Here is a 15,752-nt window from a genome sequence, read left to right as displayed (position 1 = left end):
TCAGATGTTGTTTTTTTACATGACTTCATAGTATTCAGATGCTTTTTACACGACTTCATATAATTCAGGTCTTTTTAACATGACTTCATAGTATTCATATGCTTTTAGCATGACTTCATATAATTCAGGTGTTTTTAACATGACTTCATAGTATTCAGATGCTTTTAACATGACTTCATATAATTCAGGTGTTTTTAACATGACTTCATAGTATTCAGATGGTTTTTTTTAACATGACTTCATAGTATTCAGATGTTTTCAACATGATGTCATGGTATTCAGATGTCTTCAACATGACTTCATAGTATACAGACGTTTTTTAACATGACTTCATAGTATTCAGATGATTTTTTTAACTTGACTTCATAGTATTAAGGTGTTTTAAACCTGACTTCATAGTATTCAGATGTTTTCAGCATGACTTCATAGTGTTCAAATGTTTTCAGCATGACTTCATAGTATTCAGATGTTTTATTTTTAAATGACTTCATAGTATTCAGATGTTTTCAACATGATGTCATAGTATTCAGATGTTTTTAACATGACGTCATAGGATTCAGATGTTTTCAACATAACTTCATGATATTCAGATGTTTTTTTAACATTACTTCATAGTATTCAGCTCGTTTTTTTAACATGACTTCATAGTATTCAAATGTTTTCAGCATGACTTCATAGTATTCAGATGTTGTTTTTTTACATGACTTCATAGCATTCAGATGCTTTTAACATGACTGCATATAATTCAGGTGTTTTTAACATGACTTCATAGTATTCAGATGCTTTTAACATGACTTCATATAATTCAGGTGTTTTTAACATGACTTCATAGTATACAGACGTTTTTCAACATGACTTATTAGTATTCAGATGTGTTTTTAACATGACTTCATAGTATTCAGATGGTATTTTTAACATGACTTCATAGTATTCAGATGTTTTTTTGTAACATGACTTCATAGTATTCAGATGTTTCAACATGACTTCATGGTATTCAGATGTTTTTAACATGACGTCATCGTATTCAGATGTTTTTAACATGACATCATAGGATTCAGATGTTTTCAACATAACTTCATGATATTCAGATGTTTTTTTAACATTACTTCATAGTATTCAGCTCGTTTTTTAACATGACTTCATAGTATTCAGATGTTTTTAACATGCCTTAATAGTATTCAGAATTTTTCAACCTGACTTCATAGTATTCAGATGTTTTCAACATGATGTCATAGTATTGGCATGTTTTCAACCTGACTTCATAGTATTCAGATGTTTTCAACATGATGTCATAATATTGACATGTTTTCAACCTGACTTCATAGTATTCAATGTTTTCAACATGATGTCATAGTAATGAGATGTTTCAACATGACTTCATAGTATTCAGATGTTTTCAACATGACCTCATGGTATTCAAATGTTTTCAGCATGACTTCATAGTATTCAGATGTTTTATTTTTAAATGACTTCATAGTATTCAGATGTTTTCGACATGACGTCATAGTGTTCAGATGTTGTTTTTTTACATGACTTCATAGTATTCAGATGCTTTTTACACGACTTCATATAATTCAGGTCTTTTTAACATGACTTCATAGTATTCATATGCTTTTAACATGACTTCATATAATTCAGGTGTTTTTAACATGACTTCATAGTATTCAGATGCTTTTAACATGACTTCATATAATTCAGGTGTTTTTAACATGACTTCATAGTATTCAGATTGTTTTTTTGAACATGACTTCATAGTATTCAGATGTTTTCAACATGATGTCATAGTATTCAGATGTCTTCAACATGACTTCATAGTATACAGACGTTTTTTAACATGACTTCATAGTATTCAGATGATTTTTTTAACTTGACTTCATAGTATTAAGGTGTTTTCAACCTGACTTCATAGTATTCAGATGTTTTCAGCATGACTTCATAGTGTTCAAATGTTTTCAGCATGACTTCAGAGTATTCAGATGTTTTTAACATGACGTCATAGGATTCAGATGTTTTCAACATAACTTCATGATATTCAGATGTTTTTTTAACATTACTTCATAGTATTCAGCTCGTTTTTTTAACATGACTTCATAGTATTCAGATGTTTTCAACATGACTTCATAGTATTCAAATGTTTTCAGCATGACTTCATAGTATTCAGATGTTGTTTTTTTACATGACTTCATAGCATTCAGATGCTTTTAACATGACTTCATATAATTCAGGTGTTTTTAACATGACTTCATAGTATTCAGATGCTTTTAACATGACTTCATATAATTCAGGTGTTTTTAACATGACTTCATAGTATACAGACGTTTTTCAACATGACTTATTAGTATTCAGATGTGTTTTTAACATGACTTCATAGTATTCAGATGGTATTTTTAACATGACTTCATAGTATTCAGATGTTTTTTTGTAACATGACTTCATAGTATTCAGATGTTTCAACATGACTTCATGGTATTCAGATGTTTTTAACTTGATGTTATAGCATTCAGAGCTTTTCAACATGACTTCATATTATTCATATGTTTTTAACATGACTTCATAGTATTCAGATGTTTTCAACATGTTGTCATAGTATTCAGATGTTTTTTCAACCTGACTTCATAGTATTCAGATGTTTTCAACATGATGTCATAGTATTGGCATGTTTTCAACATGACTTCATAGTATTCATATGTTTTCAACATGATGTCATAATATTGACATGTTTTCAACCTGACTTCATAGTAGTCAATGTTTTCAACATGATGTCATAGTAATGAGATGTTTCAACATGACTTCATAGTATTCAGATGTTTTCAACATGACCTCATGGTATTCAAATGTTTTCAGCATGACTTCATAGTATTCAGATGTTTTATTTTTAAATGACTCCATAGTATTCAGATGTTTTCGACATGACGTCATAGTGTTCAGATGTTGTTTTTTTACATGACTTCATAGTATTCAGATGCTTTTTACATGACTTCATAGTATTCAGATGTTTTTAACATGATGTCATAGCATTCAACGCTTTTCCACATGACTTCATCTTATTCAGATGTTTTTAACATGACTTCATAGTATTCAGATGTTTTCAACTTGATGTTATAGCATTCAGAGCTTTTCAACATGACTTCATATTATTCATATGTTTTTAACATGACTTCATAGTATTCAGATGTTTTCAACATGTTGTCATAGTATTCAGATGTTTTTTCAACATGACTTCATAGTATTCAGATGTTTTTAACATGATGTCATAGCATTCAGCGCTTTTCAACATGACTTCATCTTATTGAGATGTTTTTAACATGACTTCATAGTGTTCAGATGTTTTCAACATGATGTCATAGTATTCAGATGATTTTTTTTAACTTGACTTCATAGTATTAAGATGTTTTCAACATGACTTCATAGTACGCATGTTTTCAACATGATGTCATAGCATTCAGAGCTTTTCAACATGACTTCATATTATTAATATGTTTTTAACATGACTTCATAGTATTCAGATGTTTTTTTAACATGACTTCATAGTATTCAGATGTTTTCAACATGATGTCATAGTATTCAGATTTTATCAACATAACTTCATAGTATTCAGATGTTTTTTCAACATGACTTCATAGTATTCAGATGTTTTTAACATGATGTCATAGCATTCAGCGCTTTTCAACATGACTTCATCTTATTCAGATGTTTTTAACAAGACGTCATAGTATTCAGATGTTTTCAACATGACGTCATAGTATTCAGATGTTTTCAACATGACTTCATAGTATTCAGATGTTTTCCATATGATGTCATAGTATTCAGAAGGTTTTTTTAACATTACTTCATAGTATTCAGATGTTTTTAACATGATTTCATAGCATTCAGCGCTTTTCAACATGACTTCATCTTATTCAGATGTTTTTAACATGACTTCATAGTATTCAGATGTTTTCAACATGATTTCATAGCATTCAGAGCTTTTCAACATGACGTCATATTAGTCAGATGTTGTTAACATGACTTCATAGTATTCAGATGTTTTTTTAACATGATGTCATAGTATTCAGATGTTTTCAACATAACTTCATAGTATTCAGATGTTTTTTCAACATGACTTCATAGTATTCAGATGTTTTTAACATGATGTTATAGCATTCAGATGTTTTCAACTTGATGTTATAGCATTCAGAGCTTTTCAACATGACTTCATATTAATCAGATGTTTTTAACATGACTTCATAGTATTCAGACGTTTTTAACATGACTTCATAGTATTCAGATGTTTTTTTAACATGACTTCATAGTATTCAAGTGTTTTTTTTAACATGACTTTATAGTATTCAGATGCTTTTAACATGACTTCATATATTTCAGATGTTTTTAACATGACTTCATAGTATTCAAATGCTTTCAACATGACTTCAAAGTATTCAGAGGTTTTTTTTAACATGACTTCATAGTATTTAGATGTTTTTAACATGACTTCATAGTATTCAGATATTTTTTAACATGACTTCATAGTATTCAGATGTTTTCAATATGATGTCATAGTATTCAGATGTTTTCAACATGACTTCATAGTATTCAGATGATTTTTTTTAACTTGACTTCATAGTATTCACATGTTTTCAACATGACTTCATATTATTCAGATGTTTTTTTTTAACTTGACGTCATAGTATTAAGATGTTTTCAACATGACTTCATAGTTTTCAGATGTTTTCAACATGATGTCATAGTATTAAGATTTTTTCAACATGACCTCATAGTACTCACGTTTTCAACATGTTGTCATAGAATTCAGAGCTTTTTAACATGACTTCATATTATTCAAATGTTTTTTTAACATGACGTCATAGTATTAAGATGTTTTCAACATGACTTCATAGTATTCAGATGTTTTTTACATGACTTCATAGTATTCAGAGGTTTTTATCATGACTTCATAGTATTCAAATGCTTTCAACATGACTTCAAAGTATTCAGATGTTTTCAACTTGATGTTATAGCGTTCAGAGCTTTTCAATATGACTTCATGGTATTCAGATGTTTTTAACATGACGTCATCGTATTCAGATGTTTTTAACATGACGACATAGGATTCAGATGTTTTCAACATGCCTTAATAGTATTCAGAAGTTTTCAACCTGACTTCATAGTATTCAGATGTTTTCAACATGATGTCATAATATTGACATGTTTTCAACCTGACTTCATAGTATTCAATGTTTTCAACATGATGTCATAGTATTGAGATGTTTCAACATGACTTCATAGTATTCAGATGTTTTCAACATGACCTCATGGTATTCAAATGTTTTCAGCATGACTTCATAGTATTCAGATGCTTTATTTTTAAATGACTTCATAGTATTCAGATGTTTTCGACATGACGTCATAGTGTTCAGATGTTGTTTTTTTTACATGACTTCATAGTATTCAGATGCTTTTTACATGACTTCATATAATTCAGGTGTTTTTAACATGACTTCATAGTATTCAGATGCTTTTAACATGACTTCATATAATTCAGGTGTTTTTAACATGACTTCATAGTATTCAGATGCTTTTAACATGACTTCATATAATTCAGGTGTTTTTAACAAGACTTCATAGTATTCAGATGGTTTTTTTAACATGACTTCATAGTATTCAGATGGTATTTTTAACATGACTTCATAGTATTCAGATGTTTTTTTGTAACATGACTTCATAGTATTCAGATGTTTCAACATGACTTTCATGGTATTCAGATGTTTTTAACATGACGTCATCGTATTCAGATGTTTTTAACATGACGTCATAGGAATCAGATGTTTTCAACATAACTTCATGATATTCAGATGTTTTTTTAACATTATTTCATAGTGTTCAGCTCGTTTTTTTAACATGACGTCATAGTATTCAGATGTTTTTAACATGCCTTAATAGTATTCAGAAGTTTTCAACCTGACTTCATAGTATTCAGATGTTTTCAACATGATGTCATAATATTGACATGTTTTCAACCTGACTTCATAGTATTCAATGTTTTCAACATGATGTCATAGTATTGAGATGTTTCAACATGACTTCATAGTATTCAGATGTTTTCAACATGACCTCATGGTATTCAAATTTTTTCAGCATGACTTCATAGTATTCAGATGTTTTATTTTTAAATGACTTCATAGTATTCAGATGTTTTCGACATGACGTCATAGTGTTCAGATGTTGTTTTTTTACATGACTTCATAGTATTCAGATGCTTTTTACACGACTTCATATAATTCAGGTCTTTTTAACATGACTTCATAGTATTCATATGCTTTTAGCATGACTTCATATAATTCAGGTGTTTTTAACATGACTTCATAGTATTCAGATGCTTTTAACATGACTTCATATAATTCAGGTGTTTTTAACATGACTGCATATAATTCAGGTGTTTTTAACATGACTTCATAGTATTCAGATGCTTTTAACATGACTTCATATAATTCAGGTGTTTTTAACATGACTTCATAGTATACAGACGTTTTTCAACATGACTTATTAGTATTCAGATGTGTTTTTAACATGACTTCATAGTATTCAGATGGTATTTTTAACATGACTTCATAGTATTCAGATGTTTTTTTGTAACATGACTTCATAGTATTCAGATGTTTCAACATGACTTCATGGTATTCAGATGTTTTTAACATGACGTCATCGTATTCAGATGTTTTTAACATGACATCATAGGATTCAGATGTTTTCAACATAACTTCATGATATTCAGATGTTTTTTTAACATTACTTCATAGTATTCAGCTCGTTTTTTAACATGACTTCATAGTATTCAGATGTTTTTAACATGCCTTAATAGTATTCAGAATTTTTCAACCTGACTTCATAGTATTCAGATGTTTTCAACATGATGTCATAGTATTGGCATGTTTTCAACCTGACTTCATAGTATTCAGATGTTTTCAACATGATGTCATAATATTGACATGTTTTCAACCTGACTTCATAGTATTCAATGTTTTCAACATGATGTCATAGTAATGAGATGTTTCAACATGACTTCATAGTATTCAGATGTTTTCAACATGACCTCATGGTATTCAAATGTTTTCAGCATGACTTCATAGTATTCAGATGTTTTATTTTTAAATGACTTCATAGTATTCAGATGTTTTCGACATGACGTCATAGTGTTCAGATGTTGTTTTTTTACATGACTTCATAGTATTCAGATGCTTTTTACACGACTTCATATAATTCAGGTCTTTTTAACATGACTTCATAGTATTCATATGCTTTTAACATGACTTCATATAATTCAGGTGTTTTTAACATGACTTCATAGTATTCAGATGCTTTTAACATGACTTCATATAATTCAGGTGTTTTTAACATGACTTCATAGTATTCAGATTGTTTTTTTGAACATGACTTCATAGTATTCAGATGTTTTCAACATGATGTCATAGTATTCAGATGTCTTCAACATGACTTCATAGTATACAGACGTTTTTTAACATGACTTCATAGTATTCAGATGATTTTTTTAACTTGACTTCATAGTATTAAGGTGTTTTCAACCTGACTTCATAGTATTCAGATGTTTTCAGCATGACTTCATAGTGTTCAAATGTTTTCAGCATGACTTCAGAGTATTCAGATGTTTTTAACATGACGTCATAGGATTCAGATGTTTTCAACATAACTTCATGATATTCAGATGTTTTTTTAACATTACTTCATAGTATTCAGCTCGTTTTTTTAACATGACTTCATAGTATTCAGATGTTTTCAACATGACTTCATAGTATTCAAATGTTTTCAGCATGACTTCATAGTATTCAGATGTTGTTTTTTTACATGACTTCATAGCATTCAGATGCTTTTAACATGACTTCATATAATTCAGGTGTTTTTAACATGACTTCATAGTATTCAGATGCTTTTAACATGACTTCATATAATTCAGGTGTTTTTAACATGACTTCATAGTATACAGACGTTTTTCAACATGACTTATTAGTATTCAGATGTGTTTTTAACATGACTTCATAGTATTCAGATGGTATTTTTAACATGACTTCATAGTATTCAGATGTTTTTTTGTAACATGACTTCATAGTATTCAGATGTTTCAACATGACTTCATGGTATTCAGATGTTTTTAACTTGATGTTATAGCATTCAGAGCTTTTCAACATGACTTCATATTATTCATATGTTTTTAACATGACTTCATAGTATTCAGATGTTTTCAACATGTTGTCATAGTATTCAGATGTTTTTTCAACCTGACTTCATAGTATTCAGATGTTTTCAACATGATGTCATAGTATTGGCATGTTTTCAACATGACTTCATAGTATTCATATGTTTTCAACATGATGTCATAATATTGACATGTTTTCAACCTGACTTCATAGTAGTCAATGTTTTCAACATGATGTCATAGTAATGAGATGTTTCAACATGACTTCATAGTATTCAGATGTTTTCAACATGACCTCATGGTATTCAAATGTTTTCAGCATGACTTCATAGTATTCAGATGTTTTATTTTTAAATGACTCCATAGTATTCAGATGTTTTCGACATGACGTCATAGTGTTCAGATGTTGTTTTTTTACATGACTTCATAGTATTCAGATGCTTTTTACATGACTTCATAGTATTCAGATGTTTTTAACATGATGTCATAGCATTCAACGCTTTTCCACATGACTTCATCTTATTCAGATGTTTTTAACATGACTTCATAGTATTCAGATGTTTTCAACTTGATGTTATAGCATTCAGAGCTTTTCAACATGACTTCATATTATTCATATGTTTTTAACATGACTTCATAGTATTCAGATGTTTTCAACATGTTGTCATAGTATTCAGATGTTTTTTCAACATGACTTCATAGTATTCAGATGTTTTTAACATGATGTCATAGCATTCAGCGCTTTTCAACATGACTTCATCTTATTGAGATGTTTTTAACATGACTTCATAGTGTTCAGATGTTTTCAACATGATGTCATAGTATTCAGATGATTTTTTTTAACTTGACTTCATAGTATTAAGATGTTTTCAACATGACTTCATAGTACGCATGTTTTCAACATGATGTCATAGCATTCAGAGCTTTTCAACATGACTTCATATTATTAATATGTTTTTAACATGACTTCATAGTATTCAGATGTTTTTTTAACATGACTTCATAGTATTCAGATGTTTTCAACATGATGTCATAGTATTCAGATTTTATCAACATAACTTCATAGTATTCAGATGTTTTTTCAACATGACTTCATAGTATTCAGATGTTTTTAACATGATGTCATAGCATTCAGCGCTTTTCAACATGACTTCATCTTATTCAGATGTTTTTAACAAGACGTCATAGTATTCAGATGTTTTCAACATGACGTCATAGTATTCAGATGTTTTCAACATGACTTCATAGTATTCAGATGTTTTCCATATGATGTCATAGTATTCAGAAGGTTTTTTTAACATTACTTCATAGTATTCAGATGTTTTTAACATGATTTCATAGCATTCAGCGCTTTTCAACATGACTTCATCTTATTCAGATGTTTTTAACATGACTTCATAGTATTCAGATGTTTTCAACATGATTTCATAGCATTCAGAGCTTTTCAACATGACGTCATATTAGTCAGATGTTGTTAACATGACTTCATAGTATTCAGATGTTTTTTTAACATGATGTCATAGTATTCAGATGTTTTCAACATAACTTCATAGTATTCAGATGTTTTTTCAACATGACTTCATAGTATTCAGATGTTTTTAACATGATGTCATAGCATTCAACGCTTTTCCACATGACTTCATCTTATTCAGATGTTTTTAACATGACTTCATAGCATTCAGATGTTTTCAACTTGATGTTATAGCATTCAGAGCTTTTCAACATGACTTCATATTAATCAGATGTTTTTAACATGACTTCATAGTATTCAGACGTTTTTAACATGACTTCATAGTATTCAGATGTTTTTTTAACATGACTTCATAGTATTCAAGTGTTTTTTTTAACATGACTTTATAGTATTCAGATGCTTTTAACATGACTTCATATATTTCAGATGTTTTTAACATGACTTCATAGTATTCAAATGCTTTCAACATGACTTCAAAGTATTCAGAGGTTTTTTTTAACATGACTTCATAGTATTTAGATGTTTTTAACATGACTTCATAGTATTCAGATATTTTTTAACATGACTTCATAGTATTCAGATGTTTTCAATATGATGTCATAGTATTCAGATGTTTTCAACATGACTTCATAGTATTCAGATGATTTTTTTTAACTTGACTTCATAGTATTCACATGTTTTCAACATGACTTCATATTATTCAGATGTTTTTTTTTAACTTGACGTCATAGTATTAAGATGTTTTCAACATGACTTCATAGTTTTCAGATGTTTTCAACATGATGTCATAGTATTAAGATTTTTTCAACATGACCTCATAGTACTCACGTTTTCAACATGTTGTCATAGAATTCAGAGCTTTTTAACATGACTTCATATTATTCAAATGTTTTTTTAACATGACGTCATAGTATTAAGATGTTTTCAACATGACTTCATAGTATTCAGATGTTTTTTACATGACTTCATAGTATTCAGAGGTTTTTATCATGACTTCATAGTATTCAAATGCTTTCAACATGACTTCAAAGTATTCAGATGTTTTCAACTTGATGTTATAGCGTTCAGAGCTTTTCAATATGACTTCATGGTATTCAGATGTTTTTAACATGACGTCATCGTATTCAGATGTTTTTAACATGACGACATAGGATTCAGATGTTTTCAACATGCCTTAATAGTATTCAGAAGTTTTCAACCTGACTTCATAGTATTCAGATGTTTTCAACATGATGTCATAATATTGACATGTTTTCAACCTGACTTCATAGTATTCAATGTTTTCAACATGATGTCATAGTATTGAGATGTTTCAACATGACTTCATAGTATTCAGATGTTTTCAACATGACCTCATGGTATTCAAATGTTTTCAGCATGACTTCATAGTATTCAGATGCTTTATTTTTAAATGACTTCATAGTATTCAGATGTTTTCGACATGACGTCATAGTGTTCAGATGTTGTTTTTTTTACATGACTTCATAGTATTCAGATGCTTTTTACATGACTTCATATAATTCAGGTGTTTTTAACATGACTTCATAGTATTCAGATGCTTTTAACATGACTTCATATAATTCAGGTGTTTTTAACATGACTTCATAGTATTCAGATGCTTTTAACATGACTTCATATAATTCAGGTGTTTTTAACAAGACTTCATAGTATTCAGATGGTTTTTTTAACATGACTTCATAGTATTCAGATGGTATTTTTAACATGACTTCATAGTATTCAGATGTTTTTTTGTAACATGACTTCATAGTATTCAGATGTTTCAACATGACTTTCATGGTATTCAGATGTTTTTAACATGACGTCATCGTATTCAGATGTTTTTAACATGACGTCATAGGAATCAGATGTTTTCAACATAACTTCATGATATTCAGATGTTTTTTTAACATTATTTCATAGTGTTCAGCTCGTTTTTTTAACATGACGTCATAGTATTCAGATGTTTTTAACATGCCTTAATAGTATTCAGAAGTTTTCAACCTGACTTCATAGTATTCAGATGTTTTCAACATGATGTCATAATATTGACATGTTTTCAACCTGACTTCATAGTATTCAATGTTTTCAACATGATGTCATAGTATTGAGATGTTTCAACATGACTTCATAGTATTCAGATGTTTTCAACATGACCTCATGGTATTCAAATTTTTTCAGCATGACTTCATAGTATTCAGATGTTTTATTTTTAAATGACTTCATAGTATTCAGATGTTTTCGACATGACGTCATAGTGTTCAGATGTTGTTTTTTTACATGACTTCATAGTATTCAGATGCTTTTTACACGACTTCATATAATTCAGGTCTTTTTAACATGACTTCATAGTATTCATATGCTTTTAGCATGACTTCATATAATTCAGGTGTTTTTAACATGACTTCATAGTATTCAGATGCTTTTAACATGACTTCATATAATTCAGGTGTTTTTAACATGACTTCATAGTATTCAGATGGTTTTTTTTAACATGACTTCATAGTATTCAGATGTTTTCAACATGATGTCATGGTATTCAGATGTCTTCAACATGACTTCATAGTATACAGACGTTTTTTAACATGACTTCATAGTATTCAGATGATTTTTTTAACTTGACTTCATAGTATTAAGGTGTTTTAAACCTGACTTCATAGTATTCAGATGTTTTCAGCATGACTTCATAGTGTTCAAATGTTTTCAGCATGACTTCATAGTATTCAGATGTTTTATTTTTAAATGACTTCATAGTATTCAGATGTTTTCAACATGATGTCATAGTATTCAGATGTTTTTAACATGACGTCATAGGATTCAGATGTTTTCAACATAACTTCATGATATTCAGATGTTTTTTTAACATTACTTCATAGTATTCAGCTCGTTTTTTTAACATGACTTCATAGTATTCAAATGTTTTCAGCATGACTTCATAGTATTCAGATGTTGTTTTTTTACATGACTTCATAGCATTCAGATGCTTTTAACATGACTGCATATAATTCAGGTGTTTTTAACATGACTTCATAGTATTCAGATGCTTTTAACATGACTTCATATAATTCAGGTGTTTTTAACATGACTTCATAGTATACAGACGTTTTTCAACATGACTTATTAGTATTCAGATGTGTTTTTAACATGACTTCATAGTATTCAGATGGTATTTTTAACATGACTTCATAGTATTCAGATGTTTTTTTGTAACATGACTTCATAGTATTCAGATGTTTCAACATGACTTCATGGTATTCAGATGTTTTTAACATGACGTCATCGTATTCAGATGTTTTTAACATGACATCATAGGATTCAGATGTTTTCAACATAACTTCATGATATTCAGATGTTTTTTTAACATTACTTCATAGTATTCAGCTCGTTTTTTAACATGACTTCATAGTATTCAGATGTTTTTAACATGCCTTAATAGTATTCAGAATTTTTCAACCTGACTTCATAGTATTCAGATGTTTTCAACATGATGTCATAGTATTGGCATGTTTTCAACCTGACTTCATAGTATTCAGATGTTTTCAACATGATGTCATAATATTGACATGTTTTCAACCTGACTTCATAGTATTCAATGTTTTCAACATGATGTCATAGTAATGAGATGTTTCAACATGACTTCATAGTATTCAGATGTTTTCAACATGACCTCATGGTATTCAAATGTTTTCAGCATGACTTCATAGTATTCAGATGTTTTATTTTTAAATGACTTCATAGTATTCAGATGTTTTCGACATGACGTCATAGTGTTCAGATGTTGTTTTTTTACATGACTTCATAGTATTCAGATGCTTTTTACACGACTTCATATAATTCAGGTCTTTTTAACATGACTTCATAGTATTCATATGCTTTTAACATGACTTCATATAATTCAGGTGTTTTTAACATGACTTCATAGTATTCAGATGCTTTTAACATGACTTCATATAATTCAGGTGTTTTTAACATGACTTCATAGTATTCAGATTGTTTTTTTGAACATGACTTCATAGTATTCAGATGTTTTCAACATGATGTCATAGTATTCAGATGTCTTCAACATGACTTCATAGTATACAGACGTTTTTTAACATGACTTCATAGTATTCAGATGATTTTTTTAACTTGACTTCATAGTATTAAGGTGTTTTCAACCTGACTTCATAGTATTCAGATGTTTTCAGCATGACTTCATAGTGTTCAAATGTTTTCAGCATGACTTCAGAGTATTCAGATGTTTTTAACATGACGTCATAGGATTCAGATGTTTTCAACATAACTTCATGATATTCAGATGTTTTTTTAACATTACTTCATAGTATTCAGCTCGTTTTTTTAACATGACTTCATAGTATTCAGATGTTTTCAACATGACTTCATAGTATTCAAATGTTTTCAGCATGACTTCATAGTATTCAGATGTTGTTTTTTTACATGACTTCATAGCATTCAGATGCTTTTAACATGACTTCATATAATTCAGGTGTTTTTAACATGACTTCATAGTATTCAGATGCTTTTAACATGACTTCATATAATTCAGGTGTTTTTAACATGACTTCATAGTATACAGACGTTTTTCAACATGACTTATTAGTATTCAGATGTGTTTTTAACATGACTTCATAGTATTCAGATGGTATTTTTAACATGACTTCATAGTATTCAGATGTTTTTTTGTAACATGACTTCATAGTATTCAGATGTTTCAACATGACTTCATGGTATTCAGATGTTTTTAACATGACGTCATCGTATTCAGATGTTTTTAACATGACATCATAGGATTCAGATGTTTTCAACATAACTTCATGATATTCAGATGTTTTTTTAACATTACTTCATAGTATTCAGCTCGTTTTTTAACATGACTTCATAGTATTCAGATGTTTTCAACATGCCTTAATAGTATTCAGAAGTTTTCAACCTGACTTCATAGTATTCAGATGTTTTCAACATGATGTCATAGTATTGGCATGTTTTCAACCTGACTTCATAGTATTCATATGTTTTCAACATGATGTCATAATATTGACATGTTTTCAACCTGACTTCATAGTATTCAATGTTTTCAACATGATGTCATAGTAATGAGATGTTTCAACATGACTTCATAGTATTCAGATGTTTTCAACATGACCTCATGGTATTCAAATGTTTTCAGCATGACTTCATAGTATTCAGATGTTTTATTTTTAAATGACTCCATAGTATTCAGATGTTTTCGACATGACGTCATAGTGTTCAGATGTTGTTTTTTTACATGACTTCATAGTATTCAGATGCTTTTTACATGACTTCATATAATTCAGGTGTTTTTAACATGACTTCATAGTATTCAGATGCTTTTAACATGACTTCATAGTATTCAGATGTTTTTAACATGATGTCATAGCATTCAAAGCTTTTCCACATGACTTCATCTTATTCAGATGTTTTTAACATGACTTCATAGTATTCAGATGTTTTCAACTTGATGTTATAGCATTCAGAGCTTTTCAACATGACCTCATATTATTCATATGTTTTTAACATGACTTCATAGTATTCAGATGTTTTCAACATGTTGTCATAGTATTCAGATGTTTTTTCAACATGACTTCATAGTATTCAGATGTTTTTAACATGATGTCATAGCATTCAGCGCTTTTCAACATTACTTCATCTTATTGAGATGTTTTTAACATGACTTCATAGTGTTCAGATGTTTTCAACATGATGTCATAGTATTCAGATGATTTTTTTTAACTTGACTTCATAGTATTAAGATGTTTTCAACATGACTTCATAGTACTCATGTTTTCAACATGATGTCATAGCATTCAGAGCTTTTCAACATGACTTCATATTATTAATATGTTTTTAACATGACTTCATAGTATTCAGATGTTTTTTTAACATGACTTCATAGTATTCAGATGTTTTCAACATGATGTCATAGTATTCAGATGTTTTCAACATAACTTCATAGTATTCAGATGTTTTTTCAACATGACTTCATAGTATTCAGATGTTTTTAACATGATGTCATAGCATTCAGCGCTTTTCAACATGACTTCATGTTATTCAGATGTTTTTAACAAGACGTCATAG

Source organism: Lampris incognitus, chromosome 3 (genome assembly GCF_029633865.1).
Source record: "Lampris incognitus isolate fLamInc1 chromosome 3, fLamInc1.hap2, whole genome shotgun sequence".
In the NCBI taxonomy this organism is placed as follows: domain Eukaryota; kingdom Metazoa; phylum Chordata; class Actinopteri; order Lampriformes; family Lampridae; genus Lampris; species Lampris incognitus.
Note: the sequence above shows the minus strand (reverse complement) of the source record.